Consider the following 26174-nt stretch of genomic DNA (forward strand, 5'->3'; position numbering starts at 1 on the left):
AGACTGAAATATGCCTCAAAATGTATATTTCAGGCATTTGAAACGGATACGGGGTCCAAAAGTTTATTCCTGAAGCAGATGTCACTTTGTGTGATTTCTGACAGTTTCCTGTGGTCTTTGATAAATTATGTAGATTGTATTAACTCTCCAAAAGATTTAAAATCATTTTTGTCCAAGGCACTGAACTTAAGGTGTAATGAGCCATGTCACTGAATCAGAAACACACTTTCAGTCTTTTAGATTTTATAAGAGACATTGTAGTTTTCAAAAAGACTTGTCAGAACGGTCTTCTGCGATGTATTTTAAGATAGTTAAGAACAGAGTTTGTATTGTAAAATCTTGTTTCAAGACACATTCTGGGGTTTTATGAGTGATTAATGTTGGCATTACCCAGAGTTTTGTGGTCAGTATTTGCAAGTAATTTACTTAACAGTGTTTTAAAGAGACTCCTCCTCGTGTTTTATAATTACCCTTTTGAGGGGACTAGCCTGTAACATAAAAATATCTGGTGATGCTGTGTTTGCTGCAGAGGCATTATGCTTATAGACCTGGAAGTACTTGGTTTCTCAGTGTGTGTGTGTGGGTAGATTGTGTAGTTTGCAATGCTTGCATCTGTATTGCTTGTATAAACAGATCAGTTTCCCAGGGCAGCCTTTAGAGCGTCATAGAAAACTGAGGGCTTTGTAAAAGGTCATAATAGAACAGTTGTGTGTGTTTTAATTGCTTATGTGTTTTTTCCTCCTGGGATTGTTAAAAAAAAACACACACAGACACACAACAGTGACCGTACCATATGAGAAAATGTTAAATGTCTGCAACACTACGTATAAGATTTTCCACAGAAGTCTTCATTCGCAGTGAGGCACACTGGGAAGGCTCCATTAATTCACTCATGAGATGGTATCATAATTCTGGAAAAACCACCTCACCATAGGGGTGTTTACAAAACCTGAAGCCTCCTCTGCCAGGTTTTGGCGTTGCTTAGCTGTTTAGGTAGCAAGTGACGCAGCGTCAAAACCAGTTTCAAGCTACCTATGTTGTCAGCATGCAGATTGTCTTTATTCAGTACTTAAAGTATGGATTGGCCAATCTGAGTAATTTGAAATGCATACAGTAGCGTTAAAAAAAAAAAAAAAAATCAGCTCTACCAAACCGAAAACGCGTGTGTATCTGAGTAAGTTTCTTTTCTTGGTTTTGGTTAAGTTAACAGAAGAATCTTCACATCTGTAATTTCTGGTAACTTAATGAGAACACGCTGAACTTTTGGGTCACGATAAATTTTCCCATTATGTAAAATATTTTACACACTGGTTGACTCATTGTGAATTGTGAGTAGACATGATTCTCTTCCTGCGGAAAATAGAAATACATATTATCGTAATGACGGTTTCAGCCAATGACAGGACTGCTCAGATGGCACGGTGCCTTCTGTTGGTTGGGTTGCTGAGGACGTTGAGATGGACACACAGCAGCGGGAGTGAGTGGGAGCTGTTTGCTGGGTGTAGAGGAAATAGTCTTTCTATCAATCTGTTGTTTTCTGCAGAAGCTTGTTTTTGTTTTTGTGAGTTTCATGTTCAGTTAGTGCGAGTGTTTTCTTTGACTGTATTGACTTGAAGTCTTATAAATATTTCTGGATGTTAAAACCCCAGTGCTCATATTTATTTCATAGCAGAAAAAACTAATGAGCACTTTTTGGTGATGGTGGTGGGTGCCTAGTTTCCCTAATGAGCATCCTCCGTTGTGTTCAAAAGGGCTACATTTGCATGTAGGTGTGATTTCTATTTTACATTAAAGAAGCTGTTGAACTCTGAGATGTGGGGGAGAAGGAGTTACCAAAAACAGTTGTGATTTGTTCTAAACAGTGAGAAGCTTATTTACTACTATTTGGAAGGGGCACCCCCAGAATAATGCATTTTGGGGGGGCAGAATGAAGACTCAGAGCGTGTTCCCTGTTTGGTTTCTTTTAGACGGTGCGCTGAGCCTCAGTGAGGGAGGCTAACGGCCAGACACGTGGCCGTGCGCTCGACTGTGTAGCCACACACCGCGCGGTTCGCCCGCTCCCAGCGTCCAGGTGAGTGGGGTTTAGTGTGTCCACAGAGCTGTGCGGCCGTAGCCCGTCGTGGACATTTCGTATGCCCTCGGTCACACAGCACGTGGCCTTTTGTGTCTGGCTTCTTTCATGTAGCATCGTGTGTTCAGGGTTCGCCCGCGTGGCGATCTGCGTCGGCAGACTGCTCCTTTTTGTGGCTGAATCATACGCCTCCGTGTGGACGTGCTGTTTGTCTGAGGCAGTGTTCATTCAGCCTGCTGGTACCTTTGTGCCACGTCGCCTTTCTGGCTGTTGTGAGCAGCGTGCCTCGGGACAGTCACCTGCGGGTGTTCGTGAGGTGGACGTCCTCGTGTCTCGGGTGCAGACCTGGAGGTGTTGGCATTGGCTGGGGATGCTTCTTTGACGTACTGTCCAGGTTCCCATTTAAATGTGTAAAGCAGCTTTGCTGCTTGTAACTGGGGCCTCTCTGCCTTTTGTTGGTGACCTGGTGGCTCCTGTTTCACGTTTGAAGCCCCTTCTTTCCTGAGATCACATCACATTTGACACTCATCAAGTGAGTGTCCCTTTAGATTTTTCTGCAGCTAATTAAGTCTGTTCCACTTTTAAGCCAACTAACCCTTACCTGTATTTTGTATTTTTCCTGGGTTCTTCCCCCCGCTTTTCTTGAGGGACACCCCTTTGTTCCCTGGCGTCAGCTGCACAGGGTGACTGAGTGAGTGGTTTGTCTGTGTATGTCCCCTTCAGGCAGTGTGCGCTCACTCCTTTGTCTCTTTTGAGGTTAACTTTGGTAACTGGGTTGTCTGTTTTGAAGTAATAAACACCTTAAGATAGTTGTGATCCTCTTGAGCATTTTGGTAAGTGTCCAAATGAGATCTGTAGGGACGTTTCCATGATTTGTATGGAGCTCATGTAAATGTGCATTAACAGCATTAGCTGATTGCCTGAGTTGGTTGTGAATTTCATCACTGCTCTTTAGTAAAGAAGCAGGTTCTGTGTGGTCATTTCAGTGAATGGGGAGAGCCCTTCAGGTCTCTCATCATGTGTTTGAACTGAGTCAAGCTTGGAGAAGTGATCGAGCGCTTTGTGGATGCGGGCTTTATTTTGTAACAGTTGTGTCTACGTTTTGAGAAGCCTATGCTTTCAGCAACTTTTCACGTGTGTTATAGCAGTGAATTGAATCAACACTCAGGTTCATAGGTTAAGCCTTACTCCTTTTCTGTCGGCAGGACATTCCAGATTCAGAAAGAGCGAGAGGTCGACGGGGGGACCGTGTCAGAGGGAGACGGGGCACCCTTTCTGCCCTGCCCCAGCTCCGGGCTGAGAGGTTGCGGGCTGTGTGCCCGCCCCAGGAGGTTCGTGCCAGGTCCAGGGCAGACAGCAGGCAGCTCTGCCCGGCCCCTAGTCATGCATGCACCTGACGTTGCTCCTCATGTCGGAGCCTGGCTGCCTGCTCAGCGGACGGTGGAGACAGCAGGAAGCTGGGCAGGCGGGGGGCCTGACTCGCCGCCCTCGGTGTTCAGGCAGTGAACCTGGCCGGCGGTCCTGTGTGGTCCTGTAGCCTGCACCCCCTCCTCCCCCATCTCCCTGGGGACGCCGTCTCCCCCAGGGCACTGCCCTGAAAGTGCTCTCGGTGCTGGACCTGGGGGCCGGGTCTCAGCCCCGGGCAGCTTCCCTGGCCCGTCCTGAGGTATTGCTTGTTCCAGGAGGCACAGAGTCTTGAGGTGAGACCCCTGGCTGCTCCTCCAGACCCTCCTGGGAGAACCCGCTTGGGCCAGAGCACTGGGCTCTAGTGGCCAGACAGCAGTGCAGCTGCAGACAGCAGCCTTGATCCCTGATCTGAAAGGCAGCATCTAGGGGAGAGTCTGTGGGGAGCTTCTAACTGTGCCTGGAGACGTTTGATGGAAGTTCCTCTGGGTCCATTAAACCACTCCAGTGAGTGTTTGTAAAGCATGGTGTCCCCACCCCGCCTCTCTGCCTTCCCTTCTGATCAGCCACCTCGTGCTGTGAGTTATCCAGGCAGTCAGGAGCTGACTCGAGGTGACCTGGTTTGATCCAGGATATTCATTTATTCACACCACACCTCCCTGGGGAGAGACAGGGTGGGAAGGCTATGATGTTTCCATAAACATGCTCCCTCCTGCTTCGCGGAGTGAAGCCTCTGGAAGCACCCTCTTCCCCAGGCGGAGCCCCTGGACCTGGGCTGGGGGCCCATGTGAGGGGTGGGGTGATGCTGGGGCTCCCACCTGGGCGGTGGCTGACATCCTCTGGGCCTCAGGTGGAGGTGACATGGGGGGTGCCTCCCGGTGTGGGGCTGGGGGTCTGCCTTGTGCCCCCACCCCTGCGCACCAGTGATGCTGGGCTCTGCGGGCACTCAGCCTCATTTCCTCATGGCGTGGTCACTTCCAGGGCAGACGGGAGCCCAGAGGAAGGGCCTTGCTGCTTGCTGCTTGTGGTGGGAAGGGGCTGGAGTGGTGAGGGCTTCTTGGAGGAGATTCTGGAGCTGGAGGCGTGAGGGGAGCCAGGTGGACAGGGGAAGGCGGAGCAGGACCCCCCACCCGGGAGAAAAGTGGACATCTGCAGGCAGCCATGGGCCACTTCATGTCCCTGGAGGAGGGACCCCTCACTTGCCCCTTGGGCCCCGGCTCAGGGTGGGGCTCAGTGGGGAACACCGGAGCTGGGGCAGGCAGCTGGCGTCTCCAAAAGGTGGTGGCGTGGGGAGCCTGGCGCAGGGCCCCCTGCTCAGTTCAGGCTCTGGCCCCTGTACTTGGTGGCCAGGTGCTCAGGGCAACCGTGTGCTTCAGGGACTGGGTGCCTGGGTGTCTGTGAGGCAGTGGCGGTGGCGCTGAGGGGTCCCATGGGCTTCAGGGCAGAAACCACTCTTGCAGGGGATCGCAGATGTGTGCTGGGGACACTGCACCATTTTGAGGGCTGCCGCCCTCATCTCCCCTTTTTTCCGGGGGTGCCCGTCCATCAGCTCCTGTGAGGTGTTCTTCCTCACTGAGCCGGCCACTCTCCAGCCCGCCCTCCCGCCCCCCAGTCCTCATGCCCAGGATGACCTGTGCTGTGTGTGTCACCCCCAGCCTGCCCTCGCCAGCGGGACGGTGAGCTCGGCCTCGTTCATGGCCATTCACAGGCAGCACGTGGGTACGGCTCACTGAGTGGACCGAATGAAGCGACGAAAGGTAAAGGTCCCTTAGCAGGCGCGCTGCTGCTGTTCCCAGTGTCTTTCCTGAGGCTGGCTGTGTGGTTGCGGTTCAGGATTTCAAGCGCACTGTCGGAGGCGGTAGCTGGGCGCTCAGAGTGATTGCTGCCACCTGGGCGCCCAAAGCTCCCGGATCTCCTGGCCTGAGTCCTCTGGCCGCTGGCGGCTCCCCTTGGGCACCGGGGCTGGCGGGAGGCAGCAGAGGTGCAGGGTTCTCACCGGGGCACTTGAGCAGTGAAGACGGTGTGTCATCAAGCGCGTTTCATTCCTCTCCGCATTTCCACCCAGAACAGCACATGGTCAGAGCCGCCCTCCAGTGAAAGCCACGAACTCGCCAGCCTGCAGGAAGCAGGTTGGAAATCTAGAAATGCTCTCCTCTCCCCCCACCCCAGGTTTCTGCAACATTTGTCTTTTAAAAGATCTTTAGAAAATCTTTGTGATTCAGAAGGCAGCTTCCTGTGCTGGGGAGTCTCTCTCCGGCGCTCCTGCTTCTGAGCTTGGTGGCTTGCTTCAGAAAGACTGCAATGCAGCGGCTACCAAAGTGCCTGTTAATATGGCAGCAACCGGCGGGGAGGTCTCCTGCCCCCCCCACAGCCGCGGCCCGCGGCCTGCAGTCTGAAGGAGGAGACTGAGAAGGCGATGCCCCCCTGGACGTAGCCGGTCAGTGGTGAGGCTGGTCAGTGGGTTTTGTGGGCACTGTGGCCAGCACAGGCCTGTCCTGCAGCAGCTCCGTGAAGTTACTGATGCAGTGGGCTGCCGGGGAACGTGAGGCTGAAGATGCCTTTGCAGTCTGTGCACGGCGATTTTGTCTCCTTCTCTGTGCTCACGGTGGATTATGAGAAGGTAAGGGACTTTGTAAACCATGCATGACATGTATTTTAAATATTTATCAATATCCCCGACGAAGGCAAAGAATTATGACTGAGGAGATGTCTTCTAACCTGAGAGAGAAAAACTTCGGTTTTTTATTAAGGACAGTTTGGACCCTTGAACAGCCACCTTATTTGTGTTGACAGATGCGCTTGAAATGAATCATAAAAGATGTTCTTTAAAGAGATCTGCCTTTTCTTTGCCTTGCTAACAGCCACAGTCGAATTTCAGGGATATAGCTATGGATGTAATGTGCTGTATCTTTAACTTAGGGGGCGACAGTTCCGTGAATCTGGTGTGGAACGTTTTGGTTTTCAGAATCGCAGCGTCTGGTGCCGGACGGTGAGGTCTGGTGTCCTCGGTGCTCGTCGGCCTTCAGTTGAGCATCCCTGTGTGTGCAGCCCCGTCCCATCCCGGGGCCAGCTGGATCTCCCTCCAGCTGTTCCTCTTTGTTTATCTAAGAGGAAGGCTGAGAGTCAGAACTCAGATTTATTTTGCTTTGAATTGGTGGCCCCAAACTGTATTAAATGCATTATGGGTGGTAATTTATATGTGCAGCGCCAAGAAATATAATGTCAGCGTTGCCATGGTGACTGCATGCATTCCAGAAAGCTTATGAATGGGTTCTGAACCTTCTGGCATTTTAAGTGAGATGTTCCAGCCGAGAGCCTGCATTCACGATGAGTGTAAATGAATTCAGCCTCCCCGGAGCCACGCGCCCCCCTCTCTGTTACCAGAGCTGTCCCTCCAGCTCCCGTCTTCCTCTGCTGACATCCGCCTCGGTCTCTCGGTTCCTGGCGACAGACTCCGGTTGAGAGGTGGTTTTTTGACTTGCCTGTGTGTGTGTGTGTGTGTGTGTGTGCGTGCATGCGTGTGTGCGCGTGAATGTGTGTGCGTGTATGTGCAGTGTCCTGGCCCTCGGTTTGCCGGCGGGCAGCGTGGCGTGGGCTGGCCGTCCTGAAGGCCCCCAGCGTGGTCGCTGCCCCGTGTGCTGGTGCGGGCCTGCCGAGCTCCGTCCACCTGAGGAGTTCTCCAGCGACACCGCGGAGCTCCGGGAGCGCCCGGCTCCAGGGAGGCGGCCCTGTCTGCTTCTGCTTCCAGGAGGTCTGAGAGGTTGGTTTTGGAGAGGGAGGCCCCCCGGTTAGAAAGACCCGCGTTCAAAATTCCGAACTTGTGAAATAATAAGAAAGGCCTAGTGTCTGTCTTCGTTGGAAATGTGTGCAGTCTGGTTGTTTGCAGATCAGTTCCCCTGTGCATTGAAACTGTACTGATGTCTTGACTGCATGGGACTGAAATACCTGTTTGCTTTTATTTTGTGAAAAGAGTCTAGACAGTGGTGCCCGGGGGGCTGAGGTCTGAGGTAGCGCCGGGGCAAGGATGGCTCCTGAGAGAAGCCTCAGGTTCCCAGAGGACACTTCGCCCTCCTTCTCACTGTTCACAGACGTTCGGACCATATAGTTTAAACTTTAATCCTGAAGAAGGCTCGGCCTCCAGGCTCATGGTGCTGGGTGTGCCCCACCTGCAGGCCCTGGTTAGGAGTTGCCACCTGACAGTCCTTTATCTCACTGGGAGGAGACCGAGGCCCAGACGAGTTAGGCTGCTTGGTCAGGGTCCCCGGGCAGGTCACAGCCAGCTCGGGGACCAGAGGCCTGCTCGGCCTCCTCCTGAGGGTCCTTTCCTGACAGTAGAGGTGTGCTCTCAGGCCGCTGTTTTCCGCTTTCCTTTTTTATCCAAAGAGACCGACCATGGGGACTGAAGTAGTGCTCTCCAGTTTACAGTTGTGAATATTCCTGCCTTCCCCTCCTTCTCTCCTCCACCACTCATTGAGCACAATGTGTTGGAGACTTAAGGGGTGGGGTGGAGGAGGGCACAGCTCTGCCCCCAGGCCACGTGCCATCCTGAGGGATTAATGTGGGGGGCATGCGGCCTGTGGGCCCAAATGAATTCTGCCTTCACAGTGGCACTTTGGCCTGTCTGAGGTGTTTTCCAGAGAAGCTCACTGCCCAGTGGTCACCGGGGTGAAGCTGAATCATCACCTGTTGACTCAAGGTCACAGTACTGTGCTCACTGGGGCAGAATAACCTAGCAATATTGGATGCAGCCTCAAAGTTACACCTTGTTACAGGTAATAAGAGGTTCAGCTCACGAGGTGTAAAGTACAACTTGATAGGGTCCTGGTGGCTCAGATGGTAAAGAACCTGCCTGCAATGCAGGCAGGAAACCTGGGTTTGATCCCTGGGTCGGGAAGATCCCCTGGAGAAGGGAATGGCAACCCACTGCTGTATTCTTGCCTGGAAAATCCTGTGGACAGAGGAGCCTGGTGGGCTACAGTCCACGGGGTCGGGAAGAGTCGGACATGACTGAGCGACTGACACATCATCCCATGTTAAATGCTGGCTAACCCAGAGTTTTTTAAAAAAAGATTTTGGTCACCTCACCTGGCATGTGAGGTCTTAGTTCCCGGACCAGGGATCAAAGCTATGCCCCCTGCACTAGAAGCTCAGAGTCTTAACCAGTGGACCGCCAGGGGAGTCCCCCAACCCAGACTTTTAATTTGCTGGTCTTCTGGAAGGTTGAGCTTGTCTTACAGACCGTGTTTTGCTCAGTGGCCACAGTGGCGCCTCCCGTCCTGCAGGCGGCCTCACTATGGGGCTTTGGCCAGGAGACGAGTCTCTGCTCCTTCTCTGTGACCTGGGGCCGGGTGTGTGACCCACTTCCCCCGCTGGCATGGCAGGAGTGATGCCGTGTGCCTGCCAAGCTAGGTCTTAAAGACACGGGGCAGTTTTCACCTGGCTTCTCTTTGGGGACACTTGCTGTGGGGAAAGCCATTCTGAGGCCCCAGTCAGCAGCCTCCCGGCAGGCGAGACACATCCTGGCAGGTGACTCTGCATTCTACTCTTCTCGCTTCTCAGCCAAGATCCCAGACACCGTGGAGCAGAGCTGTGCTCAGTCCAGATCCGCAGCCCACAGAGGCTGAGACAAGTGGAGGTTTAGGCCACTCTGTCTGGGGTGGTTTATCAAATCCCTTACGGTTATGCAGTGGAGGTGATGAATAGATTCAAGGGATTAGATCTAATAGACAGAATGCCTGAAGAACTATGGATGGAGGTTTGTAACATTGTACAGGGGGTGGTGACCAAAACCATCCCCAAGAAAAAGACATGCAACAAGGCAAAGTGATAGTCTGAGGAAGCTTTACAAATAGCTGAGGAAAGAAAAGTGAGAGGCAAAGGAAAAAAAGATATTCCCAACTGAATGCAGAGTTCCAGAAAATAGCAAGGAGAGATAAGAAAGTCTTAAGTGAACAATGCAAAGTAATAGAGGAAAACAATAGAATTGGAAAGACTAGAGATCTCTTCAAGAAAATTGCAGATATCAAGGGAATATTTCATGCAAGGATGGGCAGAATAAAGGACAGAAGTGGTATGGACCTACAGAGGCAGAAGATATTAAGAACAGATGGCAAGAATACACAGAAGAACTGAACAAAAAAAGGTCTTAATGACCTGGATAACCAGGATGGTCTGATCACTCACCCAGAGCCAGACATCCTAGGTGCCAAGTCAAGTGGTCCTTAGGAAGCTTTACAACAAACAAAGCCAGTGGAGGTGGTGGAATTCCAGCTCTGCCTTTTCAAATCCTAAAAGATGATGCTGTTGAAGTGCTGTACTCAGTATGCCAGCAAATTTGGAAAACTCAGCTGTGGCCACAGGACTGGAAAAGGTCAGTTTTCATTCCAGTCCCAAGGGACAATGCCAAAGAATGTTCAAACTACTGCACAGTTGCGCTCAGTTCACCTGCAAATAAGGTCATGTTCAAAATCGTTCAAGCTAGTCTTCAGCAGTACATGAAGCTGGAACTTCCAGATGTTCAAGCTGGATTTAGGAAAGGCAGAGGAACCAGAAATCAAATAGTCAACATCCGTTGGATCATAGAGACAGCAAGGGAATTCCAAAAAAAATAGCTACTTCTGCTTCATTGACTATGCTAAAGCCTTTGACTCTGTGGATCACAACAAACTGTGGAAAATTCTTAAAGAGATGGAAATACCAGACCACCTTACTTGCCTCCTGAGAAAACTGTATGTGGATCAAGAAGCAACAGTTTGAACCAGACGTGGAACAACAGACTGTCTCAAAATTGGGAAAGGAGTATGGCAATGCCGGATATTGTCACCCTGCTTATTTATTTTATATGCAGAGTACATCATGAGAAATACCAGGCTGAATGAATCCCAAGCTGGAATCACGATTGCTGGGAGAAATATCAACCTCAGATATGCAGATGATAACCACTGTAATGACAGAAAGTAAAGAGAAGCTAAATAACCTCTTGATGAAGGTGAAAGAGAAGAGTGAAAAGGCTGGCTTAAAACTCAGCATTCAAAAACTAAGATCGTGGTATCTGATCCCGTCACTTCATGGCAAATAGAAAGGGAAAAAGTGGAAGCATTGACAGATTTTCTTTTCTTGGGCTCTAAAATCACTGTGGAAGGTGACTGCAGCCATGAAATTAAAAGGCATTTGCTCCTTGGAAGGAAAGCTGTGACAAACCTAGATAGCGTCTTAAAAAGCAGAGACATCACTCTGCTGACAAAGATCCATAAAGTCAAAGCTATAGTTTTTCCAGTAGTCATGTATGGATGTGAGAGTTGGACCATAAAGAAGGCTGAGCCTGAAGAATTGATGCTTTTAAACTGTGGTGCTTGGACAGCAAGGAAATCAAACTAGTCAATCCTAAGGGAAATCAACCCCAAATATCCATTGGAAGAACTGATGCTGAAGCTCTAATACTTTGGCCACAAGATGCGAAGAGCCAGCTAATTGGAAAAGACCCTGGTGCTGAGAATGATTGAGGGCAGGAGGAGAAGGTGGTGGGGACAGCAGAGGATGAGATGATTAGATAACATCACCGGACTCACTGGACAGGACTTTGAGCAAATACCAGGAGATAGCAGAGGACAGAGGAGCCTGGTGGGCTGCAGTCCATGCAACTGAACAACATTACGAAGCCTAGTTACTGCAGTCCTTAGTGTTTCCACTCACCAATATTAGATATGGCATTTTATTACATGCTACATGTAGAAAAATTAAGAAATTACTGTTGTTTTTTTAAAAATAATTAGCTATAAAAAAATTTTAATAACAGCTTTTGGGAGATAATTTGCATAATGTAAGCTCTCCCCTCTTCTAGCGCACAGTTCAGTAGTTTTCTGTACATTCCCAGTTGTTCATCCAGCACAATTTTATCACCTCAAAATGATCATCAGACTCTTAACCTAGTTTATTCAGCAGACACATACAAGCGGAAGATTAGAATTCCCGTACACTGCGTTGAGCTGTGGTGCTGTGCGTCTGGGACCTAGTAGGTTCTCAGGCCGTGCTTATTGAGATGTGTGCGTGCTCAGTTGCTCAGTCCTGTCCAGCTCTATGCGGCCCCGTGGACCGTAGCCTGCCAAGCTCCTGTGCCCATGGAATTTCCTGGGCAAAACTACTGGAGTGGGTTGCCATTTCTTACCCCCAGGGCTCTTCCCAACCCAGGGCTGGAACCCGTGTCTCCTGCGGCTCCTGCATTGGCAGCGGATTCTTTGCCACGAGCTCCACCTGGTTTGTCAATATGTGAATTCACGTGGAAGGGTGGAGAAGCTAACCTGGCAAATTGAACTGGGCTTGGCTGCAACCCTTTGAGCATCTGTTATGTACAGGGATTCACACTGGGTCTGTGGTGAGAGGGTGCCTGAAACTGGGTTTTCATGGAGAGGGGAGTAAGGAAAGTGCTGGAGGGACAGAGACCGTGCTGCCAAAGGGTAGGGCGTCTCTGGACGCGTCCCTGTCAAGGGAGAAGGAATGTGGTGTTTGCTGGGCGGGGGCAGATTCAGACCGAGTTGCGCCTGCGCCTACCTCCTCCATGAGTACCACACGTGCTCATGCCCCGCTGTGGGCTGTGGGCACATGCAGAAGCTGACCACCTGGGCGGAAGTCAGGACAGAGCCCAGAGAGGGCAGGGCTGCTGACATCCCAGGCCAGGGGTCAGCACACTTTTTATGGTAAATGTTTTAGGCTTTGTGGGCCAGTCCGGCATCTCCACCGTTGGAGGCAGTGAGTGAACCGAGGAGCAGGGCTGCGTTCCAGCCGCAGGATCTGTCTGTGCCACCTGCCGGGTCCCTGGCCCTGAGACAGGTGGGGCTGGTGCTGCCTGTCTCCTGCCCAGGCTGCGGGGCCGTCGGGGCCGTGGGTTCTCAGCGCCCGGCTGCTGCCCCGGCCCAGAGCCCTCAGCAGGGCAGCCCCCACCTCTGGCAGGTTGGAGCTCTGGCTCAGGACCCGGCAGGAGCTCAGCAGTGTCTGAATAGCTTCAGAGCCCCTGGAAAGTGATAGGGCTGTCGGCTTTGGGGGTGGTGGGCGAAGACGACAGAGGCAGTGAGTAAGGCTAGACCCCGTCACTTAGTGGGCATGCGGTAGAATGTGCGGAAAGCTGGGACAGTGAGGAGGTTAGCATGCAGACTTCAGAGATTTCCTCCAGGACCAGGGGTCAGTCACTGAAGCGAGGCTAAATTACCTGTCGGGAACTGCGTCAGGAGCCTTAGAAGTAACCTTTCAGGCGGAGAACATTTCTGCTTTTTAGATCTTGGGAGACACTGGTTTTGTTGTTGTTTTAATGGAATCCTGTAATCTAAATGCCTTAGCTAAGAGTCTAATTAATCAGGCCTCAGGACTTCCTGGTGGTCCAGTGGGTAAGACTGCACTTCCACTGCAGGGGGTGCGAGTTTGATCCTTCCTCTCGGATTTAAGATTCCAGCTACTGCATGGTCAAAAAAAGTCTAATGATCAGGCTTCGAAAGCAAATGCCTTAATAAACTGCAAGGTGTTCAGTTCCCCAGGGAGTTTAGACGAGCTGAAGCCCCAGGGAAGAAGGCCAGCACACTCTCGGACTGTTCCCCTGTTCACATCCTGGTTGCGAGTATCACGGTTCGCGTGTCAGGCGCCTGCGATAAACCTGCAGTGGGTCCCACAGTGTCATCTCATTACAGTTGTTCTTTGGTTTAGAAGAATAAAAATTCCTTTAATTGAAGGAGGAAGGTATCTTGGCAAGTCAAAAAAAAATACACTCAATTAAAAATGATGAACCGTCTCAGGCCTGCGTGTGTGTGAAATACACTCAATTAAAAATGATGAACCGTCTCAGGCCTGTGTGTGTGTGTTTGCTGCTGCTGTTCCGTTGCTCAGTCGTATCCGACTCGGTGGTGCCATGGACTGTAGCCCGCCAGACTCCTCTGCCCATGGGGTTTCCCAGGCAAGAATACTGAAGTGGGTGGCTGTTCGTACCTCCGGAATCTTCCCAACCCAGGGATTGAAGCTGCATTTCCTGCATCGGCAGGTGGATTCTTTACCTCTGAGCCACATGGGAAGCTCCCTTCATGTTACAAAATGGCATTTCACACGCAAATTCATTAATTAGGATTATCTTGCAGGGGTCTTCAGATCCTTGTCAGCACAAGTACCCCTTTCACACGCTTGCCCTGTAGCCTATGCTCGGCGGTTGGACATCTGAAACAAGGTGACTCCTGTCTCCCGAGAGACTCCACTGTTGCATCTTAACTGTGTCCCTGAACTCCCAGCTTACAGAGAAAGAGCTAGTCAGGATGGGGCTTGGGTTTGCTGCGCCCTGAACACACACCTTTGATACTCTGGGGGATTGAGACATCGATTGTGAAATCTTAAAACCTCAGGAAAGAGTTTCATTCCGTCTTTTTCACTGAAACCCACCCCAGTGTGCAGAGGGGTGTGTTTGAGCCCTGGCCTCTGGGCTCCCATCCCGCCTCCTGGGGTGACCTTCACCCCCACCCCCAGCCATAGGTCTTGTTGCCCAGGGTATTGGAATCTTGTCCTGGAACTTCAAGTCCAAACCCACGGACTTGTTCTGCCTTGGACTTGGAGAATTGCGCTGGACGGTTTTATCATTCATTACCAGGAGTAGTGTGGCATGTTACAACAGATTTGTTTTCTATGTTGAGATTTGTGCCACTAAAAGTTCTGTTTATGATATTAATTTAGAACAAGGCTTCTGTTAATGAGTTGTTGAAAAACAGCTCCTGTACACCTTTAATAAAGATACTTTTGAAATGTAGTTTAATGCATGAAAGTGAATTACTTTGGAGGTTTTAGTTTGTCACTTGGAAAAGAATGTGAGAAGAAAAGAATCTTTCTTTCTTTTATTTTTTGGATATGCAGCATGGCTTGTGGGATCTTAGTTTCTGACCAGGGATTGAATCTGGGCCCTGAGGAGTGAGAGCGCAGAGTCCTGACCACTGGACTGCCAGGGAATTCCCGAAAAATATTTTTTCAGTGAACACATTTTCTAACCTCTGGCCAGCAACCCACTCTTTCAGTTAATATTTATTAGTTTTTATCAAGCACTAATGTTTGTTAATAAATATAGTATATTATTTGTATATGTACTTACATCCTTGTGCTAAATATATGTTAGTGTATATGTTTATGTGTTATACACTTACTATATATATAAATATATATATACTCATTATATATACATGCACACACTCATTAAAATCAAACAGAAGTATAGCAAAATGTTTGATGCCCTAGGATTATCATGGGATTTTTTTTTACTCCCTATAAAACCAGAAACTGAGTTGATGTTCAGCATGAGTCCCTTTGAGAATTTCAGAAATCGTTGATTTCTTCTGCTCCTTTGGATGAGGCGTGCCTCCCTTGGGCGGTTTTCCCGTTGCTCGTGTCCACTCCCCCCGGGCAGGCAGCTCTGGAAAGCGGGCCCTGTGCTGCTTGCCCCCTCCTCCTCGCGCTGAGCCTGCCCCACCCTGGGCACTTGGATGCTCCGGAATTCCCGGGGAGACTGGGTCCCAGAGTTCTTCTCCGGGGAGGTGGTTGTGATCTGTACCCATCTTGCCTTTGTGGAGCTGTCTTGGAGATTTTCAAGTGTTTTCTGATTCAGCCAAGAAATCTTTTTTCCATTACTAGCTTCCTATTTTTTCGAGTCATTGAATACTTCTATTTTCTCCCCCCTCCAAGGATGTGGAAACTACTAAGAATAGATGGCTCTGTGTGGGTTCTTCCCTCCTTTGCTCTCCCTCAAGTTCTGCTTGTAAGTGGACCAGTGGATTGTAGGGGGACAGAGGTGGAGGATCCTTCCAGTTCAGTGATAAAGATTCTTTAGGAGGATGAGGTTGTTTTGAGAAGCTAGTAAAACCTGTTCTGGTGCTTTCGATACTTTATAGGAAATTCTCTTTCATTTTTCTCATGACAGGTGCCAGATGGTGGGAAGGGACAAGTCATTCAAGAATATCTATCAGGCCCCTGTGAGAACGGCCGCTGGGGTCACACAGGCCTCGCTTTTGCCCCGCCTGCCCTGGACCACCTGGGACTCGGGGGCTGGGTGCAGGGCACGGAGCTGGCGCTCTGGGCCCCCGGTATGGACGTGTTTGCTCCCTGCCCTTCGTCAGGGCTTGCTTGGCTTGCCGGGTCCCGTCTGTCCTGGCATAGCTGAGCAGCACTGCTCTAACCTGCAAATAAAGATTTATTTTCACATTATTCTGATGGAAAATTTTATTAATGTAAGCATTTTGTTCTTATAAAAAGTGTTTACGGAGTATTTTGTGTTCAAAATATTGATTAATTTAGGGGAAAACCTAAGAGATTTGATGTTGCGTAATAAACCTCTGTTTAAATTCACTGAGTAAACTGCAGTGAATCATAACTCTATTAAGCAAAAGCCAACATTGCAGAATGGAGTTTATTTGAAAGACCGATTAGGTAAAAATTTCAGGGTGACTTGACAAGGTTTCACATTTTTGTATAGTTCTAAGTTAAAATGATGTGAACAGGCAGATGCCACTTTGGAAACTTTGCGCTGGGGAGTCTAGCGATCTTAGCAACAGGGGTCACATTTGATTCGGAAGTATATTTATTCTAGAGGCTTTATGTAGCGTGCAGAATATTAAATTCAAAGTGATCACAAAAATACTACACTAAATATTGATATAAAATTTCAACATGACTGTATAAAAATATTTCAGGTGTATATTTTAAGACTAAAGTGAGTATGGAGTGGTAATGGGTGTTCGTTCACCATTTCAGGGGAGTAAGAAGACTTCAGAGAAACTTATGACAGTGTCAGAAACGAAACCAAACTCACCGTTGCCTCTTAGTTCCAAACCATGGCTTGTTTCACCCGGGCAGTCTTAACTAACTCTGCTACCCAGTGCGATGGGGCAGTCATTTCACTCTTAGCTCCTCTCCTCGTCCTCGTTCAGATCTATTCGGATAATGGTTTTCAAAAGTAAGCAAAGTAATTCCATTCAGTTCTCTTATTAAAGTAGCTAGAAACTAAGCAAACAATTATTTAAATGATGTGAGAAAGTTCGCTTTAGCCTAGCCAAGGTCTCCGCTAGTGATAAAGATTCTTGAAGTCAGAACTAGCTTTGCTTGGCTCAGCTAAAGGTGCTTTTTAAGTCCATCTGGTCGTGAGTGCGATGTGTTAGTCGTAAGGGGATAAAGAAACCCAGGGATGTCAGTGCTGACATTCTAAACAGTGAGAAAGGATGCTTGGTTTTAGAAAGAGCAAATGCTTCCATCAGGGATTGCTGGCGTCTTGGGAATTTTGAGGTGTGTGTTTTACGTCTTGCAGAGCCATCGTGGCAAGCTCGCACGGAGGGCGCACTGGTCCTTGATACCAGGCTTTAGTCCTGGTGACTCTGAACTTTGGACAGGTTGCTAAATGTCATTCTTTTAGTTCCTCAATAGACCAAGGAGGAATTTGGACTGTATTACCTTTTACAGATAATTTGAGTGTGCAAATAGCAAATCCGATTTTCCGGCATAAATCTGTGGATTCCCACGACAACCTGAGTCAGCCACTATCCGATGACAGACACGCAGGTGAAGAAGAGAGGTCCCGGGGGCAGATGGCGCCCCTCACTTGCTCATGGGTGATGTCACGAAATTGCTGAATCTTTGTTTCTGTGTCTTCATCTCCATAACGGAGGTGGGAAGGCAAAAGGTATTTGTAGAGTTGTGAGGAGTAAACGAAGAGCTGCAAGGTTGAGTTAATAATAACTATTAACATACAAGCTGCAATATGTATTAAGTGTTTCCAGTGTGGTGGGCGCATTGCAAGTGCTGAGGATGCAAGCGTGCAGGAGGCATGGCTGTGTCTTCAGGAGGCCCGCCGTCAGGTGCGACTGGCGTCCTCGTGGTACAGACCAGGGTGTGCCAAGGGCCACTCTCCCTGGGAAGGGAAGGATGGCAGAAAGATGCGGGTCTAGTCCACCTTCATTAAAAGGAGTCTCGTTCCACGGAAATCAAGGGCTTGCCCTGTGTGCCTGGCACCTGCGGGAGACTACAGGGATCATGGTCCCAGCCCTAAAATTAGTGAAAAACTGAGAATTAGTGTGAAAACTAGATTTCAAGGCCCTTGAATAGTCTTGAGGATGAAGCATCTGCCAGGACAGCGGAGGGTGCGAGGGGGGGGCACGGCGGGCGGGGGCGCAGTGAGCCCCCCTCGTGGTGCGTGGAGCTGGGCCAGCCAGGCTTGAGGGCGAGCACGCTGGGGGGCGACTGGCCTCAGGCCAGGTCAGGACACAGGGGAGAGCAGGGTCTTCATGCGTTTGCATTGTGTTCAGTTGTTACATTTGTTTGAGTTTCATGAGTTCTAGACTGTTTCTTCACAAACATTAAAACCTTGCGTTTCATAGTTTTTTATTTCTTCACCAAATTTAACACCATCATATTTTCAAAAATATCTTCAATGTAATGGAGTAGCATTGATTTCCAGTGTCGTGTTAGTTTCAGGCGTACAGCAAAGTGATTCAGCGGCACGTGTACACGTATCTATTCCTTCTCCGTGTAGATTGTCACAGAAGACTGGGTAGCGCCCCCTGCGCTGTCCAGCAGGTGCTTGCCGGTTGCCTGTGTCCCATGGACGGGTGGGCCCACGTCCGGCCTCAGCTCCTAGTGTGTCCTTCCCCGCCACGTCGCCCCTTCGGGAACCGTAGTTTGCTTTCAGTATCCGTAAGTCTGCTTCTAGTTTGTAGGTAAGTTCATTTGTATCTTTTTCTTAAAATTAGATTCCACATACAGGTAATACCACATATTTGTCTTTGTCTGACTTACCTCACTTCGTGTAATTATCTCTAGATCCATAGTTATTGCTGGCATAATGTTTTAAATTAAGAAAAGAAACTCTTTGGGAGGACATATACCCAGGAAAAACAAATCATAGTTCAAAAAGACACAGGAGCCTTAATATTCACTGCAGCACTGTTTACAATAACCAGGATATGGACGCACCCTAAATGTCCATCAACAGAGGAGCGGATAAAGAAGATGTGTGTGTGTGTGTGTGTGTGTGTGTGTGTGTGTGTGTGTACACACAATACACAATGGAATATGTCTCGGCCGTAAAAAAGAAGAAAATTGGGTCATTTATAGAGACCGTAGATGGACCCAGAGACAGTCATTGTCATCCAGAGTGATGTAAGTCAGAAAGAAAAAACCAGATGTCATGTATTCACACATATATGTGGAATCTGAAAAAAGCCGGTATAAACAGTTTTACTTACCAAGCAGAAATAGAGACACAGATGTAGGGAACAGACGAATGGATACCAAGGGGCAAGGGATGGCAGGGACCGGGAGACGAGCGCTGACGCGCACACACTGATGCTACGCCTGACAGACCACAGGCAGCTGGCGAGAACCCGCTGGCTGGCGCAGGGAGCTCTCGGTGCTCTGTGGCGGCCTGAGAGGAAAGGAGAGCCGCAGCGAAGAGGGTGGATGTGCGTAAAGGGGAGGGTCTAGCTGGGTCACTCTTCCGCGCGGCAGAAACTAACACCACGCTGTGAAGCAACTACTCCAGACGAATCTTTGGAAAAGAAAAATGCTCATTTTGGTCGTCACGCTTGCAGGCATGTTTTTGCACCTGTGCCTTAGAAAACTAAATGGATCATATGCAGAAACTGGGCTCTGTGTAGCAGTCCTCTGCTTGGCGCGTGGATGGGTGTCTTCAGTTTGCCCAGTGCTTTACTGTTCCGTTCGCCATAGAGGAGCGGGAGCTGGGGATGCTCGGGAGATGAGCTGGCTGGCTTCCGAAGACGGTGCTCCTGCCGCACCAGGACAGAGACTTCGCTGGTGGATTTGCTTTGAGTTGAATTCGTGTGTTCAGAGCCTGGACTCCTGCAACTCCTGCAATCAATACGTTCCCCAACTTTCCCCAGTCAATACATTGACTCGGTGGCACTTGCTGTGGATGGTGGTTCTTGTTATGCGTCATAATGCAGATGTGTTGACCAGCTGTTACATAATTATGGTATTGTTTTATAGTCCTGTCTGTGTGCATATATATTATTTAATGTAAGTGTTTATATTCTCACACCGTGTTCCTGTCTACAACATGAATACGTATGGGAACTGTTCACAGAAGACTGCAGTTGCAGATAGAAGTAATTAGAGCAGAATGGCTCTTCACATTGCAGCATTTTCTGTTTCTGAGAAAGAAAACATTGAAACACTTGTAGTCGTCACACATTAGTATGATGCTGCTTGGCAAGAGACTTGTTCCTGGAGTCGTCCATTCCCTCTGATGGAATAACAGACACCGGGTTTACTGCCCACCAGGATTGGGCTGGGGGCTTCCCTGGTGGCGCTAAGAGGTAAAGAGCCCGCTTGGCCATTTTGGCGATGTGAGAGATGCTGGTTTCGTCCCTGGATCGGGAAGACCCTGGAGGAGGGTGTAGCAGCCTGCTCCAACATTCTTGCCTGAAGAATCCCATGGACAGAGGAGCCTGGTGGGCTGCAGTCCATGGGGTCAGAAAGAGTCGGACACAGCAAGAGGGCTGAGGAGAGTGAGGCACTGGCCTCAGGCGCCGAGTTTCAGGATGCCCCAGAAAACTCAGTAGTTGAGATTGATAACATTTTAATGCAATACTTTGAGAAAATCGAATTTAATGCAAAAAAAAAAAATCCATGGTGGAAAAATGTCAAATCTTAAATAAAGACAGGGTCAGTGTTAATTTTTCCTTTGCTTCAGCTCCAGTATGGCTTGGCTCCACACTATTACTGATACTATCCTTATTTAAAACGTTGATATTTTGCTTCACATACATTTTTTGCATTAATTTTGATTTTACCCCATCACTGAGTATTTTGTCACTCCCTGAAAATTTGTACCTGTGGCAAGTGCTTCACTAACCTCACCCCGGCCCCAAACCTGACTTTCATCTTCACAAACTTGAAAAAGAGACATAATGTATGGAACAATAGTTTTCAGACATTGGTTAACAGGAAGGTTAGGATTGTGTTCCCTGAAATAAGGGAAACAAGTGGAATGAACCCTGTAAGTATTCTAGCTTATTCTCTAGGGCTAGGAGTAAAGAAACTTTTTGAGATAAAGGGCCAGTTAGAGAGTCTCCAGGCTTTGCAGACCAGATGGTCCCTATCACAACCCCATTCAACTCTGGTACTCTCTGTGGCTGCTTTCATACCAAGTATGTAAATGAGTGGCCATGGATGTGTTCCAGTAAAACTTTATTTATAAAAACAGCAGCAAGTTGGATTTAATCCTCAGGCTATAGTTTGCCAGTCAGTCCTGGTCTAGAGACAGTTTCTGCATTACAGGTCAGGGGAGAGAAACGAAACAGAGCCCCTAGCCTTACTGAAGTGACAAAACAGATGAGAGTTTGGGGAGGACAGGCAGCTAGAATTTGAGGGGCAAAGTATAGGAGAGTAGAGAGCTACTTAGGGAACCCCAGGGGTCTGCAGAAGGACCCCCACCCCCAAGATTTGGGCTGGTCTACACATGCAACTCCGGGAGTTGGTGATGGACAGGGAAGCCTGGCATGCTGCGATTCATGGGGTCGCAAAGAGTCGGACATGACTGAACTGACTGAACTGATACACGCACCAGAGAAAGCACCTCAAAACCGGGAAAAGAAGCCCCGGAGAAGAGCAGGCACCACAGGAGCTGAGATGGCGTTCCCACCACCCACGGTGATGTGTCAGGCCCTTTCAAAGTGTGGTTTTTAATCTTGGTGAGGGTGGATTCAGAACAGCTGTTTGGTTTAGGGCATCAGAAGGGTCTCACTGCAGTAATGGGGCTGAATTAGTCCAGGACTAAAAGACCATTACACACCTGCCCTAACTGATTCCGGGTAACTTAACTGCATTTCCAGAACAAAGCCCCAACTGTACTTAAAATGATGTGGTAAAATCCAGCACCCGACAATGTAAAAACGTTTCAGTGTCCAGCATCTAATAAAAATTACCAGGCATGCAAAGCAGCAAGAAAATGTGATAGTAGCCAGGAGGAAAATCAGTCAGTAGAAAGCTGTGAGATTAGCAAACAAGGACGTTGAAATAACTGATGTAAATAAGTTGTGCACATTCATGAGGAAGACAAGCATGAGTGACAGATACGAGACAGACTGAACCAGGACTTTAGAGGCGAAACATACAGAGGCGAGTAGCAAGCTGGCGGTACAGAAGAAGACATCAGTGAGCTTCAAGGCACAGCAATAGAGATTATCCAAAATATGGAGCAAAGAACAAGGAAGGCTGAGCAGAGTGGCAGATTGTCAGTGACCTGTGGGGCGGAATCAGCGGAGCTAAGATGCGTGCGACTGGAGTTCCCGAAGAAGAGGAAGGCACGGAAACAGTATTTGGAGAAATAGTGCTGGAAAATGTCCACATTTGATGAAGATTGCAAACCATGAAGCTCACAAACTCCAAATAGACTGGACAAAATCATACTAAGGTCCACAGAGTCCAGTTACTGAAAAGTCAGTTATGAAGAGAAAAAAGTCTTAAAAAGCAGCAAGAAGACATGTTACAGAGGAGCAAAAATAAGGTCAGTGATTTCTGATCAGAACCTGTTGCTGCCAGCAGACAACTGCTGTGTTTAAAGTACCAAAAGGAAGAAACCTGCTAGTTTCTCATTCTGTACCCAGTGAAAGTATCTTTCAGAATGAAAGTGAAATAAAAATTTCTGGACCAAGGAATGCTGGCAGAATTTATTGCCAGCAGAAGTGCACTACAAGAAATTTTAAAGGAAGTTCAAGTAGGAGGAAGATGATAGCAGATGGAAATTTTTACCCAAAGGGATGAAAAGAATTGGAAATAGTCCATGGACTGGTGAATATTCACACTTTAATCTTTTTATTTTTTAGACTATTTAAAGCAAAATTAGCGAAATTAGCAATGTACTTTGGAACGTACAGTACTTGCAGAGGGAAGTAAATGATAGTAGTAGCGCAAAGTTTGGGAGCGAAGGAATGGAAACACAGCGCATTGTGTCTCAGTGGTGTTATTTGAAGGTGAACTGATAAGTTAAAGATGCATATTTTATCCAGAAAGATCTCTTGTCTGTTGGGGGGGAAAAAACATTAATTGCCATTGAAAGTGAAAGAAATTTGCTCAGTCGTGTCCAACTCTTTGAGACCGTATGGATAGTCCATGGAATTCTCCAGGCCAGAATACTGGAGTGGGTAGCCTTTCCCTTCTCCAGGACATCTTCCCGACACAGGGATTGAACCCAGGTCCCCTGTATTGCGGGCGGATTATTTACTAGCTGAGCCACCAGGGAAGCGTTCAGTTCAGTCACTCAGTCGTGACTGACTGTGACTCCATGAATTGCAGCACGCCAGGCCTCCCTGTCCATCACCAATTCCCAGAGTTTACCCAAACTCATGTTCATCGAGTCGGTGATGCCATCCAGCCATCTCATCCTCTGTCGTCCCCTTCTCCTCCTGCCCCCAATCCCTCCCAGCATCAGGGTCTTTTCCAATGAGTCAACTCTTCACATGAGGTGGCCAAAGTATTGGAGTTTCAGCTTCAGCATCAGTCCTTCCAATGAACACCCAGGGCTGATCTCCTTTAGAATGGACTGGTTGGATCTCCTTGCAGTCCAAGGGACTCTCAAGAGTCTTCTCCAACACCACAGTTCAAAAGCATCTATTCTTCGGGGCTCAGTTTTCTTCGCAGTCCAACTCTCACATCCATACATGACCACTGGAAAAACCATAGCCTTGACTAGACGGACCTTTGTTGGCAAAGTAATGTCTCTGCTTTTGAATATGCTATCTAGGTTGGTCATAACTTTCCCTCCAAGGAGTAAGCGTCTTTTAATTTCATGGCTGCAGTCACCATCTGCTGTGATCTTGGAGCCCAGAAAAATAAAATCAGCCACTGTTTCCCCATCTATTTCCCATGAAGTGATGGGACCAGATGCCATGATCTTAGTTTTCTGAATGTTGAGCTTTAAGCCAGCTTTTTCACTCTCCTCTTTCACTTCATCAAGAGGGTCTTTAGTTCTTCACTTTCTGCCATAAGGGTGGTGTCATCTGCATATCTGAGGTTATTGATATTTCTCCCAGCAATCTTGATTCCAGCTTGTGATTAGTTGGATATAAAAGAGGACACTGTTACAGATCCTGTAGGCGTTGAAAGGGTAATAAGGAGTATTGTGAATAATGTTATGCTAATAAATTTGACAGCCTCAGTAAAATGAACAAGCCCCTTGAAAAACATAAACCACCAAATTTACTCAAGAGCAAGTGTATAACCTTTCATAACTATATTAAAGAAGTTTAATTTGTAGTTAAAATCTTTGCCATGAAGAATACTCCACGTCCAAATAGCATCACCGATAATTACTAAACACCTAAAGAAGAAAGAAAACCAATCTGACAAAAACTTTTCCAGAAGACAGAAGAGGAGGGAATGCTTCCTGTCTCCTTCTGTGAGGCCAGCACGACCTGAAAGCAAAATCAGACAGAGACTCTAGGAGAGGAGAGCCACCGAGCGCTGTCCGTCATGCGCACATCCTCTGCAAAGTTTAGCAGATAGAGCCAACCAGGCGGCATATAGAAAGGACATTACATAATAATCGAGAAAAGCTTATCTCAGGAAATAGAGGCGGTTTTAACACCAGAAAGTCAAGCAGTGCAACCCACCACAGTCATGGACGGAAAGGAGCAAAGGGAGCGTGAGGCCCAGCGATGTCGGTGTGGGAACCATGAAGGGAAGGCAGGATGACTGTGGGGAGTCGCGCAAAACGTCCATCATGACGAGCACATGCACACGCATGCACACGGACTCTGCAGCAGGAGAAGTGAGGCTGGAAATCACGGTGTATGGAGTCGACGTTTCAAGGCTCTTGCTGTCCAAGAGAAAGGTGCATGTGTTGGTTGACATTGGACTTTGATAAGAACCTGTGCGTTAGAGCTTCCACAGTAGTTACTAAAGAGTGGAAACAGTATGTGAAGTGCAGACTACTGGGGGACTAGAATGATAGCAAGGAATCCAAAAGAAGCAAATCGAAAGAAAATAAAAGAAAATTGAACCTAAAAGTGAGTAACTGTTTCCAAGGTAAGTGGAGTTAAATGTTCCAAGGAAAGTTACGATCAACCTAGGTAGCTGTTGAAAAGCAGAGACATTACTTTGCCAACAAAGGTGCTTCTAGTCAAAGCTATGGTTTTTCCAGTGGTCATGTATGGATGTGAGAGCTGGACTATAAAGAAGGCTGAGCACAGAAAAATTAATGCTTTTGACCTGTGGTGTCAGAGAAGACTCTTGAGAGTCCCTTGGATGCAAGGAGATCCAACCAGTCCATCCTAAAGGAGATCAGTCCTGAGTATTCATTGGAAGGACTGATGTTGAAGCTGAAACTCCAATACTTTGGCCACCTGATGCGAAGAGCTGACTCATTTGAAAAGACCCTGATGCTGGGAAAGATTGAGGGCAGCAGGAGAAGGGGACGACAGAGGATAAGATGGCTGGATGGCATCACCAACTCAATGGACATTGGTTTGGGTGAATTCCAGGAGTTGGTGATGAACAGGAAGGCCTGGCGTGCTGCAGTTCATGGGGTCACAAAGAGTCAGTCACGACTGAGCAACTGAACTGAGCTGAATTAAAAAAAAAAGATATCAAATAAGGTTTTTTAAAAACTCAACTGTATTTTGTTTAGAAGAGAGCCACCTAAAGCATGAAGAGTAAGAGATTTGAAAGAAAAATGGAAAAAAAAAAAAAGAGAAACTGCAAACTCTAGCCAAAAGCAGGATTTTGTAGTGTCAGAGAAAACACAGTTTAAAGCAAAAAGCAGTTCTGGAGATAGTGAGTGTCATTTCACTTAATACAGTTGGCAGCTGGCTCCTTTAACAAAGCAGTCAGTAGTTGAAGCAAATTCATGTCTTGCTTGCATGAAGTTCAGTACGCATAGTCCTTGGTTGGCAGATGTTTTTTCGACGGTCGTTTGGGGATTCAGCTGCTTCCCCCCATATCTGCCATCTCCTGAGGCCCGGGATACTCTGCAGGCGCCTCTGTGTGGGGCGGAAGGAGTGAAGCACGCAGGTGTTCCCGGCTGGGCTGGAGGGTGAGGTGGTGTACATTAGGATTGCATCCTGTTAGGCGGAGCCCAGGTCCTAAACCAGACTTCATTGCAGGAGAGGCTGTGCCCAGGAGGTAGAAGGGAAAAACCTGGTCAACATGTAGTCTCTGCTGCATTTTGTAATGATAAAAGGTTCAATTCAAAAGGAAGTTATAATAATTCTAAACATGGATAAGCCATAATATGACTTCAGAATATCCAAAGTAGAGATTGCCATAAGTACAGGGGGGGGGGGGGGGAAATAGACAAATTTACAGTTACAGTAGAGATTTCAGCATTTCTCAGTAATGGATAGAATAAGCAGGCAAAAAAAAAAAAAATCCTGTAAGCACAGATGTTTTACGTAGGATCAGTACCCTTGGTGTAATGTACATATAAGTAACACTCCATCCAAAACTGCACCGTATACAAGGAGTTAGGAGAAGGCAGTGGCGACCCGCTCCAGTACTCTTGCCTGGAAAATCCCATGGGCAGAGGAGCCTGGTAGGCTGCAGTCCAGGGGGCGCTAGGAGTCAGACACGACTGAACGACTTCACTTTCATGCATTGGAGAAGGAAATGGCAACCCACTCCAGTGTTCTTGCCTGGAGCATCCCAGGGACGGGGGCGTCTGGTGGGCTGCCGTCTATGGGGTCGC

General features: G+C 48.2%; 1 protein-coding gene across 2 annotated transcripts in view; it reads left to right on the forward strand.

Moving 5' to 3' along the window:
- The window catches only part of TRAF3 (TNF receptor associated factor 3), an 86795-nt gene that overhangs the window by 6572 nt on the left and 54049 nt on the right, over window positions 1-26174 (forward strand). Inside the window, exon 1 of one of the 2 annotated variants that reach the window (XM_052659746.1) lies at window positions 18087-18189. The exons of the other annotated variant lie outside the window; for it this stretch is intronic. The gene's annotated coding sequence lies outside the window, so the exon portion shown is untranslated. Of the gene's footprint in view, window positions 1-18086; window positions 18190-26174 lie in introns of those variants that run through there. 2 annotated transcript variants of the gene reach the window in all.

This window comes from Budorcas taxicolor, chromosome 21, assembly GCF_023091745.1.
Source record: "Budorcas taxicolor isolate Tak-1 chromosome 21, Takin1.1, whole genome shotgun sequence".
Classification (NCBI taxonomy): domain Eukaryota; kingdom Metazoa; phylum Chordata; class Mammalia; order Artiodactyla; family Bovidae; genus Budorcas; species Budorcas taxicolor.